This window comes from Haemaphysalis longicornis, unplaced genomic scaffold, assembly GCF_048455015.1.
Source record: "Haemaphysalis longicornis isolate Haplotype H1 unplaced genomic scaffold, Haemaphysalis longicornis Haplotype H1 scaffold_6, whole genome shotgun sequence".
Lineage (NCBI taxonomy): Eukaryota > Metazoa > Arthropoda > Arachnida > Ixodida > Ixodidae > Haemaphysalis > Haemaphysalis longicornis.
Window position 1 is genome coordinate 201,810,797 of NW_027526407.1, and position 22,489 is coordinate 201,833,285.

Genomic DNA, 22,489 nt, shown 5'->3' on the forward strand with positions numbered 1-22,489 from the left:
TAGGATAGGCATGATCTCTTTTAATGATGTAATACTGGTTGGTATTGTGTTCTTCTGCTCAGTCAAATGCCTTCAAACTTTTCTATTCACCAATTTTAAACGTCAAGTTTTCGTCATTCCCGCGCGTAAACTTGGGTCTCGTAGCTTACACAGCCACTCGTGATCTCTCCTCGTTTTGTATTACAGGAGAAACTTCCCTGTAGCACGAAAAATCAACCAGGAGCTACGCGAAACGGTTATAAAGCGGCTCCGGCGCCGCGTCCGATTTGGCTACTGCTCAACAGAGGCACACAGCTAGGCACGCGCCCGCACCAGTGCATCTGCCGTGGCTATGACGTCACTCCTCTGGAATGCGCAGACCCGAGAATGTGCAGACCCAATTCTCTAAACACCCGTAGCCCAATTGCATTGGATTGAAATCAATTTAATATAATCCAAAACCAATCCAATTCCATCCAATCCAGTTCAATCCAATCCAATGCCCCTCGCGCTTTCGCAGGACGGCCCTTTGGGGTCAACGCGAAACTGCTCAGCCTCTGCCAGTGTAGTTTACGCTACAAAAATCTCAACTTTTGAATAACCATGGACCGAAAGCCACATTGTGAGCGGCAGAAGTGTCACCTATGGTCATAAGGGCGCTCACATGTAGGCAGGACAAGGGTCCCTCAATGCTAGCGACGCCGTACAGATTGCAAACAGCCTTTGAACGGTCCCGTGCACCCGCTATTGGGTCAAAGTCCTCAAGGCGCTGTTCTTTTCCTTTTCCACAAGACCCAGCAACGCAAAACATGTAAAATGATTCAAACTTCGTGGGTAATCCTCGTTGCGGCGATAATTATAGCGCGGTTTTTATACAAGGAGTTGCTGAAGGGGTGTGCGAGCGAAACAAAATGGCGACGTCAACGCATACGTGCGGACGTGTGAATCAAGGCACACTAGGCAGGACACCGCGGTCCCTGCATCAGCAGAGTGAGACTCCCATATGTACGGGTTAAGCCAACTTGGGTACAGCAGTCTACAACGCCTCCGTCGCAAGCGCTGTCCTACATAAGCAAGAGCTCATGGGATTGAAATCCAGCTCCCAGCCTGCCTCTCTAGACGCAGAATTAATCAACCAATGACACCAGCCTCTCAACCAAGTTCGAATTGTTCATTAAAATATCCAGAATTTATGTTTAAACGGTCCTTTAGGTTGCACGATTGGTCACTTGGCTGTGGTCCCTAGAAAGTATAATAGTTTTTCGCAAGGTTTTCACATGTTAAGCAGGATACAGATCCGTCCAAATACAAGAATGTGTCACCATGCCTATATTGTTGGGAAATTGTCAAGAAAGATAGTAGGAGGGCAGCAGCATTTCGAACGCACGCATATCGTTCAAAATCGGTATGAATTTGTCTGCCGGAACCAAATCAGCTCAAATTTAGATATTTGCCTCCTAATGCATAGCATTGTTATACCGGTTGTCAAGAGTGTGAGTTATTAACAGCGATATATGGCATTCAGTTGCAAAAGACCAGGCAATATTTCTTTGTTTTTAGGTTTATCAGTGTTTCTTGTCACCAATAATATAAATGTATTCCGTTATAGCGAGGGAGCAGCTTTAGTTTGCTAATTATGTCTTTTTTTCGAAGATAACAGGCACACCGCAGAGTTGGTCCATTTAGGCTATTTTGTCATTTTATTCCAAACTTCATTCGCGGAAAGCTTCTACTTATCCTTCTGTGTTCGGGGTAGATGTATAAGCTGCTTATGTACGATTTCTCAAATCGTTTTTGTGAAAAGTTTATTTTGCTATTTTTTCTCTATTGGGGGGTTTTCAAAACTTTTCTGACCAATTATCGCGAATTCCCATCTGATAACGATCACAGGGGTTACTATCAGAGAATCTGCATTTCAGTGGAAAGGCCGGGTGTAGCACGATTCGCCATTTTCGCAATTTTTTGTATTTATTTTAAAAACCTTTTTGAACTTCTTTGTTTGCTCTTTAATTTTTAGCGGAGATGTACGAGATCATAGATTTAATTTTATTTTCAGAAAACGTTTCTGACATTTTATGCTCTCTGCTTGGAGAATTGGAACTAGAGATGAAGAAAATGCGAAATGGAGAAAATTGGTACTCTGACCAATTTTTTTTCGACCAAGAAGCAGTTCCTGCGTTTTCGCAGCCGCCTCTTCTCATAGGGCCGATTTCCTGTGCAAAGCAGGTAAACTTCTCAAGCGTTGTAGTTTGACACAAGGGCCGAGCGCCAGGCTGGGGAGTCGCTTTTAGCCTATCTACCGGTAGATGCCCTGCGCCACCAAGGCACACGAATGCACATGGTGCCTTCCACAGCCATGGCGGACGCTCAACTTGCAACCGCATGTGGCAGGAGATGTCGCCAGACTCTTAAGAATCCCGCCAGTGGCGCAAGATGGCAAAATGACTGGCGGCCCCGCCAGATGGAGAAGGGTCGGAGGCCTGTCGCAATGATAAAGGCAGCTTTCCAGGCGTAGATTCCCCTTTCAATGGTCCTCACTCGACCAGGAACGCCTGTACCCAGTAAAGAAACCGGTGGGTAGCAGGCGGTACCAGGATTCGAACCCGGTACCTTCCGCATACGAGACCAAAGCTGTACCTTTGGGCCATCGCTGCGGTGAATGGAGAAATTGCGGTCAATGGACAACATGGACAAAATTGGTCCTTCGCCAAGTTCTTCCACTTAGGGTAATATAAAGATTACAAGTGTTATTTAGACAAAATTTGCATTTTTTTGGATATGCCGGACGATAAACGGTTATAGCTGTGGCGGTACTCGGAAAACAATGCAAGGAAATATTAGTGAAGACGCGGGTCGATTCTGCGCCGCGAAGGTCGCTTTGTAATGGAGGAACAATCCCAGGCAGCACAGGACTGTTCGGCCTAAAACAGGCCGGTGTACTTTGGCCGGTGTTTTTCTGTCCGGCCGTTTTCTGGCAGCCATGTTCGGCCCATGTCCAAATGTGGGCCTTTTGGCCGTATACGGCCGTACTCCCATGGCTGTCCAACGGCCAGTGTCCGTCGGCCAGTCGACCGGCTTACGGTCATACGGCCAGATTCCAGCCGTAAGGCTCCGGCCATTCCAAAGCCACCCGTGTACAGCCGAAGTACGGCCGCCGGAGACAGCCGAAATGCGGTCGTCGGACTCCAGCCGGACTAAAGCTACCGGAAATACGGCCGTGCTACGGGCATTGGAGTTCAGCCACAGTACGTTAACTGTACTGAGGCCGGTCACTGCATGTCGCGCAAGCAGATGACTCATTCGCGCAGTGCAGAAGCAGCATAAACCCAGCATTTTGGGTCCAATGCAGCCACATCAAAGTGAGCTCGCGCGCAACCACCAGCCGTCAAGCTTTCAGCGCAGCCTTGCTTAATTACCAGCCACAGTTGACAGCAAAATTCATTTATTAAATAGTGCTCACAAATTGTCGTTTCTTTAATTGCTGTGCCTCTTTTACTGCTGAACACAGAAAATATTCAGTTCTTTGTAGAGCTTGAATAGATGTATTGTCCAGGTCCTGATATCCTCTGTGGGGCGGCTTACCTGTAATAAACGGGGAAAGAGGAGGGGGGGGGGGGGGGGGCGGAAGGCGCATACTTTAGTGGGTTGAATTTTAGAGAGATAAATTGCGCCGCTTTTCGCCAATTTCTTTTAGGGCAATATTCCGGAACACTTTCATGCTATGACTACATAAACTATTTTTATAACAGTTGCTTGACCAATCTTGATGTATATAAAACCGGCGTGAATGCCTTTACGAAGCGTTATGGTTCTCAACAAAGAGCCAAATCGTGCGTGAACTGAACAATCTGCGTTGAGCAAGAAAATCCTGACAAAATCCGTGTTTGCTAGGACGCTGGCGATTATGTTTAACCAAATGAGTCATATCCCAAGAGTAGCTAAGCTCACCTTCAAACATCAGAACTAAATTAACAGCTAGGCTTCGTCAGTGACAAGGCTCTGTTGTTATCGTAAATTTAAAATAATTTTTTTTTCTAAATAGGCAGTCGTAAAATCACATGAAGTAACATAGTGCAGGGCATGAAGTTGATCCTACCAATGCACGAGCGAGTCTCTTCTACTTTTATCACCAACAACATAGTGCAACATTGCTTGTCGCAGTTTAATTGTAAGCATAATAACTTGCGCTTTTGCTCGCACTTGCCTTTCTTTGGTGGGGAGTCCTTGACATGGTGGCGGTTTAGCTCCTTCGTGGTGGCCGCTTGCTCGACGCCCTTGGAGGCCAGTTATTTTGGTGAATCCTCTCCATCTCGGACCGGACATCTCTGCCGGGTCGATGTCTCCAATGCTCTCCATTTCTTGAGGGGGCGAATAACCTCGAGCTGATGCGTCGACGAAGCCGGCGGCAGAGGCGTGGTAGCGGCGATGACTGGCGAAGCTTAGCTCACCCGTCGGTGTGGGACAGTCTTCTTGTGGCAATAAATGACATTTCGATGGCCTAAAAGGTTCCCTGCTAATGTCCAGTGAGTCCTTGCACCTTGCCCGTTCACCGAGAACACTCATTACTGTTTGACAAACGATGTTCGTTCATTTAAAACGCAGAAACACGGACCGGATGAAAAACGCGTCCCCGCCGTTCGGCTCCCTAACGGCCTTTTCTCCCCCCGGAAAAAAACCGGTCGGTCTCCTTCCAAACACGTCTGTGCATGAATTCTCGGCGCCCAGGCGCGTGCCGTTCGGCTGTATGCCGTTTGCCGAAAAAATGACGTATAACCAGATACCTTACGTAGGCCGGTCTCCTCTTGAACACCGATTGACAAATATTCTGTGGCCATTCGCTTGCCGTAATTCGGCCGAGGACAGCTGACCGAATGAAAAACGTATATTCTGGGGCCGTACTTCGGCCGGTATCCTTCATAACACTGGTTGCCCGAAGAAAACGAATATTCTACCGCCGGACGCGCGGTTCACCGTTGAAACAACGAATGCACGGCAGCCGCGCTCCGGCCGGTCTCCTTACGGACACCAACTGCAGCAAGAATTCGCATATTCTGTGGCCGGTCACTTGTCGTGCTTCGGCCGATTACTGCTTCCCGAAGAAAAAACGGATGCCCTAAGGCCGTACTTCGGCCGTTCTCTTTCTCAACATCGGCAGCCGTAAGAGAACTGAATATCTGGCAGCCGGTTAGCTGCCGTTGTGCGTCCGGACACGGGCGGACGGAAAAATACCGAAGCGCTGGTTGCCGAATGTTGGCGGTTCAACGCATGATCAGTGGCTGCCAGAACCTGGATGCTGGCCGGACATGCCAGAAAGCGGCCATAGACGGGCCGGTCTTGGGGCACACTTTCTGTGCCGCCTGGGAATGCCAGACGCCCGCGTGTTCGATATTTCGGCGCATGGTAATGGTCCTTAGTTTTTCAAAATTCCTCCCGGGCTTTCCGCTACGGTGCGCCTGATCTCCGGTGTAACATTGCCACGTTACCCCCCGATCAGTCCAACAATATATTTTCATTGCGTACACGTCTTATAATATTGTCGTGTGAGGTTTAAAACTATGTACAACTCACTAAAGCCTCTCTTTTATAGAGTGAATGCTCAACTTCTGGGCCTTTTTTCGACAAATAGACGGAATGTTGTGGTTTATGGTGTGGTGGCAACTTGTGCCATGCATAAAGTGAAGGTCTACATCGCTAACCACTGCTCTATCTGAGAATTAGGGCCCCGGCAGGATGGCTGACAAGCAACTCTCTCACGGGTACATTTTGGAGGGAGAGTGGTCAATGCGGTAATCAGCTATGCGGCCGGTGCACGTTTAATAGGTAACCAGCGACACAATCATAAACGCGAGCATCAGATGTCCAGACGAACGTCTAAACGCAGGAGTAAACAGAAAGAAAATGTTGCTGTGAAAACAAAACACGCCAACATTGTCAAGGGAAATGGATGGAAGAAGAAACATGTATCTTACTGCGGCCACAGATGGGTAAACCCTGATATTTACTAGATGAACAAACACGACGATCAATCTCAGGAATAATTTGACTGATAAGGCGCGATAATTTGTAGTGTTCTCAGTTAAAAACATGAATCATAACTAGCATGCTGTAGGAGTTTGAATACACAAAGTAGGGAAGCAATCACGAGCTAAAGATTACGACATAATAGTTTATGCGGACGAGGCGGAAGGAATTTTAGGGGCGAAGCTCCTCTTGCTCGGGCACTGTCCTGTCGTCGTTGCTGCCGTGTACATACCGCTGATGATGATTGTGGCGGGATGCCACTAGGGATTGGCCAACCAAAGGTGGGACGAAGAGATCAAAACGTTCAACGCGTTCGTTGCTACCCAACAGATATATGGGAGAGGGCCTTGCCCTGCAGTGGGCGTAGATATGATGCTGCTGATGATGATGGCAGGAGGCAGCAGATTGCCCGCGTATGAACAGGTTTGGTCAACCACCGGAAGCTGGAGCTGAACCAGGGCGGTTTGTACCGTACCATTTTTAAGCTCTGGAATCTGCGGACGCAATGACTGTGTCGGTGTACGTACAATGTAAACTAGAGACCTTTGTCAAGGCCTCGCCAGGGAATAGGGGACGTAGATGACCGACTGGTTTTATTTTCTATCAGCTGTACACGCTGTCAAGAGGGAAGGTCTGACTCTGTCAAGGCTGTATCTACTACAACAAAGGTCATGTAGCGGGCTAGTGAAGCCGCAGCATTGATGTTCGAGAGCTTGCAGTTGCATGCAGAATGGCGTTCGTGTACCAGCTCATCGATAGTGTTGAGTTGTGCCTCAGCCTGCAAGTTGGTACAGGGGTCATTTGGGGTAGACCACTAACACCCCGCGAACAGAGACGGTGCGGTTCCGAACAAAATATGTTCATACACGTGCATACTTAAATTTAAGCCACTCAAGTACCCGATAATAGCTTCCCGTTTGACGTTGTCGTATATTTTCTTGATGTTTCTTCCACGACCGGCGAGGGCGAGCTCCTACAGGGACCGTACAGAAGAAATGCAGGGGTCCGTCTTGAACACTTATTAGTGGCCGAAATCGAATTTGATTAGGGCAGTACCGCGAATATCACTCCAGCGTCCACGAAAGGCATGTAGCTAGCGTGCGCTCCATCAACTTGCATATAGTCAACGTAAAGAGATATTGCCCGAAGGTTGGAAGTCTGCTCCGTCGTTTGGAATTGCAACGGAATTATAACGACTTCCATGTAGAATGATGGCTGTAGTTCAAGCTGTATTTATATCCTCAAGTACTACATTGGGACTCATTAATAGATGATGTAGTATTCTCATGACGGTGATTTCTTCTACCTCTCACTGGCTAACAGATAGTAAAGAGAGGCACGTTCCGCTAACGTTAAACTTGTTTACTGGCTGCTTCCATTAGCGAATCCACAGACCGCGCGCTTCCGCTCTAGCCCGAAGGTTGCAAACCTTAGATAATTGGCCGAGTCAGCGCAGCCCTTCCCACGTTGCGCCCGTTGACGTTGGAGCCCGTAGAAGGGAACCGCGGCTATTTCTACAGCTTCCTCAGTAGGTGGTACTGTTTGTGATTTGTAGCTTCGGTTGGTTGGGGTAACAATCAGTGCGCATTCTCAGACTGTCGCCTGTGGCCGCAGGAAAGTCTGTTGTGGCAATCTAGCGAGGTTATGTAGGATGGCCAGGGGTCCGTATTCTCTGCATTAGGGGTTGCTAATACTAAGTTGTCGGAAATGGGCATAGCCTTATCTGCCTGCACAACGGATTCACTGGAACATGCCCCTGGGTTATTGTTAATAATTTACAATATTAACACACAGGTAATCTGTTGTGTTCAGGAGTATTTAAGGCTGCGAAGACAGTTCGTAATATTTAAAGGCCAACTGTTAGACTGAATTTTCACCTTGGTTAAAATTCCTTTGAGCCTACAGCACGTACCACCAAATCAACTGGAACATGACTGGTAGCCCCGTGAAACGCGTTGCTTAATATTTATAATCGTTTAAAATAGATCATTCGCAGATGACAGTGCACCTGCTGACGAGTCAGGCAAACAGCCACGGAGCAGAATTGACATTGTAGAAGGTCCTCCCCTTTTTAGAACGGCCACTGAGGAGAACCCATCGAGTTCCGCTGGGCGTGGATCTAATATGAGTGCGGGGAGTGAGAAGCCTTGCGCGAGGTTTGCCCCGTTGGGCACACGGCGTTCCGCCACTCGCTCGCCGGGTGGGCCGGCTGGAACTTCACTTCCGCCTGGCTCTAATGGTAGCGCTCTCCTCAATTCGGCTTTCAAAATATCGGATTTTTGAGCGTCATTCGCGCCGCTCATACCAGTATTTCAGCTGTCATATTTTATATCTTGCAGTCTTTTTACGCAGACTATACGGAAAAAGTGTTTTCTTGAGGTTGAAAGTTTGATTGAAGTTGGACTAAATGGGATGGAGCCTTGCTCGGCTAACGAGATATCTAGCGTACCTCAAGGTTCCGTAATAGGCCCTCTGCTGTTTTTGGGATGTATATCATATTACGAATAGAGTTCGTTCCAATATAAGGCTTTGCGGAAGGCTGAGCGTAGTACATGATTTTTTTCCGCACTGGTTTCGCGTGCGCCTGACAGCAAAATGTGGAACGAATTAACCTGTGGTGAGAAAGAAAGCAAAAGCAGGTAAACCTGGCAAAGTGACCTGAAAGGATGCTTTTGAGAGTATTATCTATGCCCCACCTGACTTGGATACTTCATGTTGATCAGGTTGGGGCTCAGGCCTGCATACCTTTAGGACTCCCTCGTCGGAATACTACAATTGTTTTTAGGTTTGGAAGGAGCGTTTATAAAAATCAAACCGCGTGTCAGTTATGAAGTTTGCCTGCATGGTTTGGGACCCTTAGACCGGTAACAACAGTTTACTTGTTCAGTCCATAACGTCTCTAAACTTGCGCGAGTAGAATACTAAGGTGTCCGTTTCTTTTCCAAAAATTATACGATGAATTTCCGTTGGACAAAACTGAAGGGGACAGTGGTATGTGAACTTCTATAAACTGCCTTAGAAAAATTTTGCTTGACTTATTTTTATTCAATCTACCTATCCACCACTGGACCGCGGCGGGAACAATGCCTACTCGAAGCTAATTAAAAATCTTAACGCTTATATATTGAGGTTAAGGTGCGGCAAATCAATTGTAAATGTGATGGTGTTCAAAATCATTTTTTTGCTCAGAACGCAAGTGATTTGAACCGCCTACCTTGCCGATTGTTGGTGAAATAACAATGATGTTTTTAAGTGCAATGCACTTCTTAAGCGACACTGAACCTGCGTCCACCGGCGATGTCCGCGCACGTGGAGATGGGCGCGCGCAGCCTGGCCGCTGATATAACACATACCCACGTGGGGGATTGGCCAGGAATCTCCTCGTCTTCCTTGGCAACGGGGGGAGATGGGCGCGCGCTGCCTGGCCGCTGACATGGCACATACCCACGTGGGGGATTGGCCAAGAATCGGGCGTGAGAAGGGCTAATGCACCTGCTTAAAGGAGTACTGACACGAAATTTTAAAGCTGAGATCCGCTCTAGCAATCAAGTACAACGACAACCCAAATAGGTGTCTGTGAATAAATGCATCTTATCTCTCTTTCGCGAACATTACCGAACCGCGCAAATTCAACTCGTGCATTCGCACTTTCACATTCTTCCCCTCGGGGAAATGCGGGGAATTTTTTTATGGTGTCGTTGGAGCATTGACAAGTTACATACATGTATGTGGTCGTGATTTCAAATTTTTAGTTGTTTTTATACCAATAGCTGCCAATGTCATGTGGCCGAACATATATCTTGTACTGTTTCTGATTGTACTAACCCCTTCTCACTGTAATCCCTCAGGCATTTTGGATACTCGGTAAGTAAATAAAATAAATAAAAATAAATAAATAAATAAATAAATAAATAAATAAATAAATAAATAAACAACAACAAATAATTAATACATAAACAAATAAGTAAATAAATATATTTTTATCGATCCCTTAAAGTTCTCGTGTTTCCTACGTGGCACACCCTGTCTCCGAGAGTTTTACCGGCTGCATCTGTGCTACCTGCCCCTGTCCAGCATTTTCGATGTCCCGCATCAACACTCACGAACAATACCGTTTAAAGCGTCCACCGGTAAAACATTATAAACGGGGAACGGTATCTCTACAGCAGGTTAGAGTTTACCTGGAATATCTACCTTGAATGACAAGTTTTTAGTGTAAGACAAGTGATAGAAAATTAAAGAATCGGGTGCAGGTTTAATATCTCTTTAGAGTGGTATTATATATGGGAGAAAACTTTGGAAAAAAACGTTTTAAGTGCGAATGCACTTTATAAGCGACCCCAAACCATCCACCGCCGGCGGCGGCGGCGGCGGCGGCGTCCGCAGTGCTCCTCTATATTTAAAAAAGAAACAGCATCCGGCGCCAGGTTTCGATCCGAGGACTTTGCGGCCGCAGCGCGACGCTCTACCGACCAAGCCACGGACGCGACGGTGATGTCAGTGTTAGTGACGCGCCTTATATCTTTAACGCATTCAAACTACGTCGTCAGCGGCGTGCGTTGGCGACTCAGCGGCGTTATAGCGGCTTGATAACTGCGTGGTGTACACGTGATACTACAAACCCGATGGAAGAGATGGAAGAGAAGGCGGCGAGGCGGTGGGCTGCGGGGGCCGAGCGCAAGCGCCGCAAGCGGGCCGACAACCGTGCATTCGCACTTTAACATTCTCCCCCTCGGGGAAATGCGGGGGCATTTTTTGTTTTTAACGTTCAATCAATAGTATTCCACGCACTCAATACTCCTAAGCTTTCATGTGGCTATACAAGAAACCAGACTAACTGTGTCATAGATGTCCAATACAATTGTTTTATTTCAAGAAGGTTTTCTAAAGAAAAACTGCTTGTCATACCCGAGCTATTTATAACTCGAAGATTGATACGTCGCTGGTTTCAAGTTAAACTGGACAATAAAGCAACTGCTCACAAAAAAGTTACTTTCTTGAAATTGAAAAAAAAAACAAATTACGGAAAAATGTAACCACCTTCTAGCACGCGCATATTTTGTTCAATCTCGGCAGGTGGTAAATTTATTGCTATTTCCGCGTTATTTTTCACGTATGCAATAAATATTATAGCGAGCAAACGCACACCACCCGTCAGTTATAACAGCTGCGCCATATAAAAGTTTTATCTCCTCAGCGATCACAGTATTGAGAACCACCGCCATTCTTGTCCTAAAAGCGACGGTCTTTCTTCGTCGTGGTAAACGGCGAAGGATCGGGAGGAAAGATGGGCCCAATCGACGTCATACAAAAAACACATTAAGTTTGTTGGTACTTTGCGGCCAAACATACATTCACGTTTAGTTTAATGAATTCTCAGAGGTGTAGGGCTTAGTTTACCGGAAAACATGGGGTGGGGTGTTTCCATCCCGTTGAAATCCATGTTCCGAAGTAAAGTTTCCTATCCACCAAAATGCAGCCATACGGCTACAAAGGAAAGCTCTACAGCTTTCTCCGTAGCTTAGAGCTGCATTTAGGTGGATATCAAAGTTTCCTTCAAAGAATCTTAGTCCACCTTGGGCATCTCCCCTAAATCTGGTGGATGAAATTCATGTTCTTAGAGCAGACGGGAATTCGGCAAAATATACACCTTCACTATGAAATATATAATGGTCAGAAGTACAAAAAACTATGCGTTGTGTTTGATTCGTCTTGGCGGTCGATTAGCTTCGATAACGGAACCGTTACAGCCGTTTTCTGCAACCATATTCCTTCCATCGACGGCCATTTGTTGGCTTGAGAAATTGATTCGTTAACATCTATAAAAATACCTGTATAAAATCCCGACACGTAAACGAATTCCGGCGTAATACTAGCGTCACCTAAAAGGTCAATTAGGCTCAACTTTGTTTCGGCACAGTTGTGTAAATTAAGAGTTACTACAAATTTGTGCAACCATGGTTCTCCCGTGAAAATATAGGTTCCACGCGCACTTCCCTCACCCACAACATGCGCAACCGAGACGTCTAAAGCATCAGTCCAAACGCCAGAAATTTAGTCTAAAGCAAAATCCTCAGGCTTTATGTTTCACGAAAATGTAGACATGCACAAAATCAGAGCGCCCCAGCCCTACAAAGAGGGAACTCCAGTCGAGCAAGTGGTCTGGCTCATCTGCCAGGTTGGGCTATATATACATATGTTAGGGATTTTGTGATGAAATTGTGGCACGTTCCAGACCTCGAGTCAATTACGTCTTTTCATAATGCGGCTACGCCAATCGCCCCGCAACCGCTACAGGGGCGCCGTGCAGGTGGCTTCCTGGAGTGCACGCGGCATTTCAGAATGGCAGGGGGAGGTAGAGGCCGCGCATGGCTAGCAATAACACGGCTCAAAACTGGGCGGCCGCAGCGGAGTGTCAACTGAGCTGTAACGAAACTGCCACCGTAAATGGCCATGCTTCACTGTGCAACACGATATGTTGAGAAGCCATCTTGAAACACCAAGCTTCCACCGACCTTCTTAAGCTGGGTTTTACACCTTAACCCAAATAAAGCGCTGATAAGGCATTTGTTTAGAAGCAATATGCAGCTTCTCATTACACAACTTGAGGGTCAAGGACCTTTTCCATTTGAATATTTTTCTCTATACTGAAAACACGCAGTAGAGAAAACAGGCGTGCCTGAGAAGGAGGCACCACCTACCCACAATTAGCGCAAAAAAAACTTCAAGATCAAATGGTTCCACCTGATGGGGATCCAAGTCACCGAGTCTTCGTTCCCTACAAATACAAGAACTCGGGTGTTTAAACATATATAGCTTTGCAGTAAAAGCAGTTCTGATACACGCGAAATCCCACCTGAAATTGGAGAGTCAGCCGAGGATTACGGCGGTAGGGAAACAGCACTGTTGTGGAAGTCGGAGAAATGGTGTCGTTTCCTCGTGAAGAGGGAGACCATTCTTGCACGTGCCTAACGTGCGGCTCTTTGAGTTAACGTGTGATGGGGGTGACAGGATGCTACTGGCGGATGCGAGTGAACGGAACTAGCATCAGAGGGTTCTGTCCAGGGGCTGCTAAAGAGTTGATGGGCGCGACACCAAAGCTCAAATCAAAATCCATCATCAGATAAGAAGAATGTTCAACTTTCAGTTCACCTTCACGAAAGTCCAAGCCCCCCCGCGCAGCAACGTTTATGAAAAGCGAAAGCTGCCTTAGAGAGACCAATGACGTCCTGTCAAACAGCTAACGCATTTCGCCATAGAGTTGTCAGCTGAACGAAAACCGCATAAGGGCGCTGGACACAGGTCACGTGCGCTAAACCGGGCTTGCTGCGTGTCAGAAGAGTTGCTTGAAACTAGCAGAAAAGCAACTCTCCCGGAAAAAACAAAGCACGCATAGATCATTCAGAAGTGCAATCGCATACCTTTATTGCAAAAGCTACTCATCGGTATGTATTTAGATCGTTCGTAGAAGCGTTTACTTAGTGCAGATAAAATCGCCGCATCGGCTCGTTCTTCGTTTGCGATTCGGGTTTTTCAACGATCGATGATCACTTCAATGCACCTGCAATGAAGGTTGAACGGACTTTAAACAAGTGATTTGACACACTGTTGATGCAGTTTTATAGGAGAAAGTTTTCCTTCTCCTCTGTATTTTTAAGAAGGGATGGTAAATGTTTTTTTGCAGTGCCATGTGTTTAACTTGTGGGTTCGTTGCATATATATATGGGTCACTGGCTCGCTCAGAAATCGTGGGTCTTTGTAGTAAACCAACGTACTGGACATTTTACACAATACTAGCATACTAATGCTCTTTTTTTTGTATCTCTCGCACACGTACTTTATGTTGCTTAATAGGACGAAGCTAAACCTCGACTGCGAGGCGTGCCGGATCTCCAAATAATTTTTGCCACTTGAGGATGTTTGCTTGGGCCGAATTTGCAACATACGCTCATTTCCGCTTTTCGCCTCTTTCTCTACATCTGGCGGTGCGTCGGGGATTACACTAACGTCTTTAGGATCAGCAGCACCGAGACATAGGCACTCCGTAAATTAGGCTGCCTAACCGCACTGCAAACTGAGCTGCTGCTACAATGAGGCGTTCTCAGACGTTGGTGTTGTGTAGCACGATACTTTATGCGGTCAATCACCACTATGAGTACGTATTTACCTGTGCAAGAATCCCAGATTCATGCTAAATTGGGTGGGAGCCTTATATTTTGTCAGCACTGCATGTCCCATTGGCTATTAGCATTTGTGGTGTGAAAAGTGTAAGGATATGAACGCGACATTGCATTTTGACGGTCTGCTGATCTCCTGTTGAAGTACCTTTTTCTTCCCTCTGTACTTTATTCATTTTTTAGACAGAATAGCGTTTGGTACCGAAGCCTTGGTGGATTGTTTGGGGTGTAATGACATGAAAAGAAAAGTACCGTAATTATCCCCGGTTCTAACGCGCCACCGATTCTAACGCGCACCCGATTTTCCTGGCAAAAAAACCGAAAAAACTTGCACCTCCGGTTGTAACGCGCACGGAACTTGGTGAGCAGGAAAAACGAATGCGAGAGAAAGGGGCGATTTATTTCCCTGAGTAATCTAACTCATCTCACTCCTCGTCGCTCTCCGCTGACCACAACATCTCGTACTCGGTTCCGTCAAGCGCGTTCGCAATGCCACACTTCTGAAAGAACGTTCAACCATAGACGATGGGATCATGGCCCACGCCTCGCAAGCCCATCCCGCATGCTTCTCCAGAGGCGCAAACTTCTGCCGACCGCTCGTTTTGAACGCGACAGAGCCGCTGCCGCCATTGCTGTTATCAAGCGCGCAAGTGGAACGATTTGACGATTTGTGTGAACTCCGATAGAAAAGCCTAGGCGCCTATGCTTCATGCGTCCGAAAAACTGTTGCTAAAAACTTTGTTGCCATCTTGAGATGCCGGTGGCGATGGGTGGGACAAAATTTTCGCTGTTGCGGCAATTTCGGCTTCGTGTCCGATTCCAACGCGCATGCGATTTTTTGACCTATTTTTCCGGAAAAAAGTGCGCGTTAGAATCGGGTAAGTACGGTATACCTTGAGTACACGACTTATAAACGCGCCATAAACGGTTTGTTATATGAATCATATACGATACACGATACAAATTTATGATAACACAAAATACAAGTAGAGGAACCTTGTCACTACACAGGAAATAATTTTTTTCAGAACTTTACAAAGTTTCCGTTAGCTTTGCGCTAGTTGGGAGTGCGTTGCTTATTACACCAGTGTTTAGCTCAACGAGTGTCGCTTCATACAAATAATGCGGAGTTCGGGAATTTGATTTAATGGTTAATAGCTGGCCTCCGTTTTCCACACCGAAAAATAAATGCTGTTATGGGCACCGGATAATTGCAATACATTATTACAATAACTCTTTGAGCAATTTGGCGGCCACTCGACAGCATTCGGGACAGTAGTCGGGAAAGCTCCCTATAGTCTCTAGCCATTCCCGGTAGCACAACCTGTGATGCCTCTCACTGCCTTCATCCCGCCTCGCGAAACGTATACTTTCGCGGCCTACTGCACAGCGATTTCTCCTTTTCAGCAGCCCATGTGGACCTCTTTTTCAAGAGCCTTCAACTAAACCTTCCCCCACACTGCGATTTTCTTTTCCTGGAACTCATTTCCAGGCTCACGCACCAGCTGCCATAACTTCACCGTTTTTAGCGAAGGTTCAAATGCCTAATCCTCCATGTTCTCCACGTTCTGGTGGTGGCGTGAATACCTGTCTGGGGGTCTCAGTATCTTCGATAAGGCTTCTATGGTGGTTGCCTCGCTGGTACGAACGCCCGATCGTTCGTTCATTCTTTGGTTCCTGCTTTCGTTCGCTTGCTAGTTTGCTTGCCCCTTTCTTGCCCCTTTCTTGCCCCTTGGATGGTCGCTCGTTTCTTCCTGCGTTCGCGCTTGCTTGCTTCCTGTTCTTTTGAGCAGCCATTTTAACTCGACAACTAGCAGTTCTTCGGTGAGGTATCATTTCACCTCGCTCGTCCTAATTGGGAGGACACGTATAATCTCGTCTACTGGGTGCCGCGGACGTAAAAATTGCAGCTGTGCGGGTCGTGTACCTTTGCCTAATACAACCATGCCCAGATCTTTTACCGCCACTGTATAGCGCTCAACTGGAGACAATATAACCAGATTGAATGATCACGAAGACCAGCTACTCGCAGTATACTTTCCATCAAGAGTTCACGCCTTTATTTAGGCGTCTGCATCAGCTCAGCTTCGCTTGTAATCCACCATACCTCTGATATCGTGCGCATAAAACAGATATTTGTATATTACTTATTAGATTTTATTTTCTGATAGGTAGGGGGACGCAGGCTGCGAATAAAAAGGTCTCGTAGAGGTACCAGCCCCCTTTGGTACAGTTTTTCGTCTTAAAGAGCTGCAGTTCAGCTTTTGGCACCTCCCGCAGAAACGGCGCTCCTAAAGATCCCGCTGGGTGTGCGTTTAGCACTCTTCCGCGGACGATGATTGGCCAACGTGTAAGCGCCGTATATATTGGACCAAAGCAAGCGGATGCCATGCTTGAGTCACTGAGTGACAAAGCCTGGCTGCGATGTCTGTAGTAGCGAAATGGTTCTGAAATGTCTTGAAATTGCTTAAAACATCAAAATTACTTTTTAGGAATGAAATTGTAAGTTAAATTTTACATACTTTGCTACACACGTTTGTTAAATTCTCTTTGAGAGAAATTGCAAAAACTAAATTGCATGTTTACTAAATTTACGTACTCTTTTCAGCCCAGGTTTGCTTTCGAGCACAAGAATTTGACTGTCGGAACTGGAGGATATGTTCTTTTCCAAGGAAGGTGGACGCCGGGAGTTCAGTGTGTCATTTGTTTATGTAGAAACGTCAGCCGCAAGTGAAGCATCGGACACTGTCGAAATGCGGCTGTCTAACCATGCATAAAATGCCTGATCATTTTAAATTTTTCGCTGAGCTGTCTCACAGGGTGCCATTTGCAAAGAAAAGCATAGTACATGAAGTAATTTTCTCGACTAAGGCATAGCCAATGTCGATCTGTGACGCTCCCGCGCGACGGAGGAGCACCTTGGAAAGCGCCCATGGTTTACCATGCGCTCTGTAGTAATACAATTCCGCGATAGAGTTTTCGAAAATTGCACCAAATAGGTAGACAGGGTACCAACATCTCGTGCTCGCATGTTCCGGAAATATCACATGTGTAATGCCGCATCCTAATTTTTCTATTGAGGTGCAGCTTTTTAAATGGTTTCTAAAAACTTCAATTTGCCATTATTCGTGCCTGGTTTATACATATACATAAAAAAGCGTTCGTTTGTTGTAAAAGGAATATGCGCTATCGAAATTCCTGAGGAAAAGTAGAATAATAGTTAAACATTCACCGCTACAAGCTGTATCTGCCACAGAAACTGAAACTGAAGCGGGAATGCTTCTTGGGGGGATGGCACAAAAAATTGAGTTTACCTTTATTTATTATTCCTGGAGATTTCAAATTTGAAAATCCAGAGCGTTTTTTCAACCTGATGTCGCCCATATTTAAGAGATTTACCTCAGCTACATATCATTCAGTACGCCTTTTTTTCTGAGTGTTTGTACGTGTTTGTTGAAAGATTCGTTACCTCTCGCTCGCGAAAGCGGGCCATCTGCTATGGGTGTTTATTCCATTTAGGGTTGTTTATTGTATTTCAGCTAAGCTGAAATTATTTTACTGGTTCATAAATATATTTTAAATGAATTTTATTCAACTGCAAGGGACGGTAACACTGCTGTCTACCGACTGTTTACGGTATCCTGGAGACATAAAATACAGGACCCCTGAGAAGGTACGGTTATTTCTGGCGAGGTCGCCTGGATAAGACCAGTTGCCACGTAATGAGAAAATCTTTAAGCATTGCCCGTCGTTGTACGATCATCAACCGTTCAAGTGCAAAGCGAAAAGAACACTTGCAAAAAGCAGGTCATACATGCCACGGGTTAACGAAACGGCTCCGCATAACAACGCAAAGAATAACTGCAAGGGTTCAGCGTACTTCCCAAATAGTGTTCGATATTATGTCATCATGTAGCACGATCTATATCAGGCAGGTTGGAGGAAGTGTGAATGTAGAAAAAAAGGGACACAATCGGGCCATCACAAAAGAGCTATCAGAGTTGACAACTAATTGTTATAAGTGGCGATGTACATTAAGACTCGAAGTCACTAGATACATAAGGAGTGATGTATCTTGGAAACAATAGAAGTCCACGCACTAAAAAAACACTGAGATGAACAGGTTGTCCAGCCATCACTCGAACAATCTTATAAACATGGTGCAATTTTATACAAACCTGTGACGTCATGCCGGGTATCACGTGGCGACATGCAGTCAGTTTGTTTGAATGTCTGTTCTTTCAGAAAAAAATTAAAATATCAGTGGCACCCTGCTTTTTCACGCCTCCATATTCGTCCGCCTCTTTCTTCTGCTTTTTATAGATGGCCGATGTCTTCTCATTGCAGAATCAACCTGAGAGTTCTTTCCGTAGACTACATCATTGAAAAAATTTCTTCTGTTGGGGAGACGGCCTGCCTCCTGAAGGTGTACAACGACGGAATTACGTTCAGACGCATCGACGAGCAAAACGAAGTAGCGCTAATTACACTGATCAACAAAATGCCGCTAGACAAGACGTACGTCGAACCGATGCCGGAAAAAATCACCAATTTGGTAATCGTACGTACCAAACCATCATTCATCAAATTGGTGTAATCGGCGGCTCTGATTACAACGGCTTAGATTAGGCTCGTAAACCTTCAGCCATGAGCAAAATGTTCACTTTTGCCCAAATGTTCAAACATTAGTCTGACTAACACCTCGCTAACTATTTTTCAAGCTAATGCACAATCAGTTTGAAAAAAAACAGGAAGAATTGGTTGACGTATTGCAGAGCTTTAGACTCACGTTGAGCATTTCTGTGGTAACTGAAAAGTGGTACGCAAATGAGACAGACCTAGCTATCATATTTGGGTATGTCTTTTTTTTAAACCGATCAGGATAGAGAGGTGATGGTGTTTTTATCGGCGTCAGTGACACTCTTTCTGACTATATTGTGACTGAAATATGTTTAATAACACATGATTCCGACGTGCTCACAATCCAGCACGCCGCGTACTTAATATGTGTCGTATACCGCCCACCTAATGGTAATGCTATACCTTCTTTATGGATTTTTAGACCTTTTCATGAGTATTCATCTAGATACGAATATGGCCTCCTCTTGTGTGGCGACTTCAATGGTAACCTACTCGGGCCCTCTGCCGGCATAACAACGTTCCTAAATTTATTGATGCGAATAATTTGAGCAATGTAATTCGCTGTCCCACACATATCACAGCCTCACATTTGTCTTGGCTTGATTGTTTTTAACAAATATAAACTTGATTATGTATTAGCCGGAACAATAACCTGCACTATCAGCGACCATTTACCTATATATTTTGCAGTCAAAAAGGCTTCAGTGAAAGCGTTAGCAAAGACATACTTTGCCCTATTGAAACCTTACCCACATCATGCTGACGCGTTTCGGTAATTAAGTAGCGAAAGCTGTGTGGGAAGATTTTTACTGTGCAAGGGAAGATGAAAGGGCTGCAACATATTTTTCCCTAAAGTTTAAGCCGTTTACAATGAATGTTCTCCAGAAAAAATATTCAAAAAAAAGGTCGCCAGGCACAGAAGTCATAGGTCAGCAAAGAAGGCCTAAAAATGATACGCAAGAGAAAACGGTCTTTTTGTTAAATTTGTAAAAGCGAAGGTATAAGCGATCTCCTACGAACCAGAAAATGTATAAACAAACTTATCAAAACAATCGCCCTGTCTATAAAAATACTGCATAAATTACATATTTCCCCCAACCAAATTTTGTAGACCCGGCAAAACAAGGAAACAGCGATATAGTTAGCTGGGTCGTCCAGTGCCCCACGGGGTACATATAATTCAGAATGGCGATGTGCTTCCATTCCTGACAACTTCTTTAACGAACACCTCAATAACTTGACGCAAGAAAGCAATAAAAAAACACCAAACGCCTATCTTTCTGATCATAGTATGCAGTTTCCACATCCAGCCTTCCACTAAAGCGAAATTTTCTATAGCCTAAAAAATTCTCCGAAATATGAACAGCAAAGCTATCGATGTGATTAAACTTAGACTGGTAAACCTTGTGCTGGATTTATTAGCGTTCATAATTGCGTATATCTGGAACCTCAGTTTCGCCTCAGGAACTTCTCCAAAAAAGCTGCAGATAGCGAAATTCAGCGCGGTATTCAAAAGTGCTGACAAAAAAACGACTTTAGAAACTTTAGACACACATCGGTGCTGGCAACATTATCTAAAGGTATAAAAATAACGTCTTCGAGAATTTTAACCTTTCATGATCGGTTTCTCGTTTTTCGGACGGACAGTATACGTTTCGACGAGAAAAATGTATTACTATTGCACTAATTCAGCACAAAAAAAAAACATATTGAACAGTTTTGAGTCAAAGCTACCAACTCTTGGAATCAGTGTGGATTTTCCCAGAGCGTTGGTAAGACATTAAAATGCTACTAAATAACCAAACTTGAACAACATATTGTCCGAGGGATGGCTTTAAATCTGACCAGAAGTTACTTGCAGTTTCGTACCCAGTCTGTCGTCATAAGAAACCCCATTCGAAATTTCTTTCTATAACTGCAGATGTTCAACAAGGCAGCGTTTTAGGGCAGTTACTATTTATTCTGTATGGCAATGACTTCAAAATCAGCCAAGACGCAAAATTTGAAACATATGCAGACAAGAACAGCCCCTTTCTGACAGGGTGTTACAATTATTGAGCCTTATACCGTGACCCGCATATTGATCAAGTGAAAATAATCTTTCGAAGCCATGTAGGCAGAGTCCTGTAATTTCTTCCGCACAATTTTATATTGCCAGTTAGAGCTCATTCATTTACAGTCAACTCACATATTCTCTATTGTTCAGGGGTACGACGGCACAAAGACATACAAAATAACTACAAACATTGCAAAAGAAGGTATTGTGGAATGAAACAAACGGATTTCGAAGTTTCCCGTCTACTGAACTATACTACGATCTTAAAATGGTTCCAGTTTAACGCATCTACTCTTACAGGCTTTTACGACATTACATAAAGGAACACTGGAAGTAGGTTCATGCAGGATACTGCTAAATTACAAAAACACAACTTGAACGCTCCATCGCATCCCATATTGGCTTACCCCCATTTCTATGACAAACTACGGAAAGCAACAAGTGCAATGTCAGCGGCCTTACAACTTAAACCTAGTATACCTATGCAGTGTACAACCAGAAAACATAATGCCTAAGTCGTGGAAGCAATAGAATGTTGATTTGGTGCTCTTCTGCTAACTTTGCCTACGTATTATTTATACTGGCATGTACCCTTATTTTTATGTTGTTCCATGGCTCTAGTATTGTAATTCTCTAGGATATAAACAAAGTGCATATTTTTATCGTATGCACTGTACATTGTATACTGTACCATTTAAAAAATTGGTCGGCTCAGTGTTTTTCACTTCGTGTTTTTTCGCACACTCGTTCGGTCGACTGAGGCTCGACTTCTTTCTCTTCAATCGTTTTTTTTTTTCGATGTATCTTAGGACATGTGCTTTGTAATTAGAGACCAGCAGTGATGCGCTACCCTCGATGTGTGTACACTGGTTAGGTTTATTGTGAAGCCAGCGCCTGTGCTGCTTTTTTTCTACACGCTGTTTGCAACACGAATGACAAATGCAAAAATAAACAAATTTTAAATTCTAAATTAAAAGGGCCTATAGAGGTCTGCCAAATAACAACATTTAGATATTCTCTACATTCAAAACCACTTATATGAGAACACAACAGCACGAATGCGCTAAACAATATTGATTGTATGCGATATTCGTAGTGCAACATTATGGCACTTTGTTTTTTTCCAGGTGACGGGAGACATTTCGCAGTAACTCGGATTTACGGAGTATTTAGCAGCGTGATAAATGATGGAAAAAAATTATTGATGAAGAGAGAGAATAAACATCTTAATTGCGAGCTCATTTCTGCAGGATTCTCACAGCACCGGTCCTGTCGGGGGAATGCGCTTGTCTTGGATGCCTGGTCCTTGCTGGCTGCTCGTGCCCTCTTTGTCAGCATGCGCTGGTCGAGAGGTCCGAGCTGGACATCCGGTGTAGCCATGGCTCATACATGGGACGGGGATTGGGTGTGTGTGAGGGATGAGAATTTTCGGAATTCCCAGAAAACGTAGTGCAGGGTTCCGGTCTGAGTTAAAAAGTTGCAGGCACTGTAATATTGGGTGGGCTACAAGTGTGTGACCTGTCGGAAGGTCAGATAAATATCCTCGTCGATCTCACTCCATAAAGGGTAGAGTACACATCGTAGGCCCCCGTGAAACGTTCTCGGGCAGCAGTGT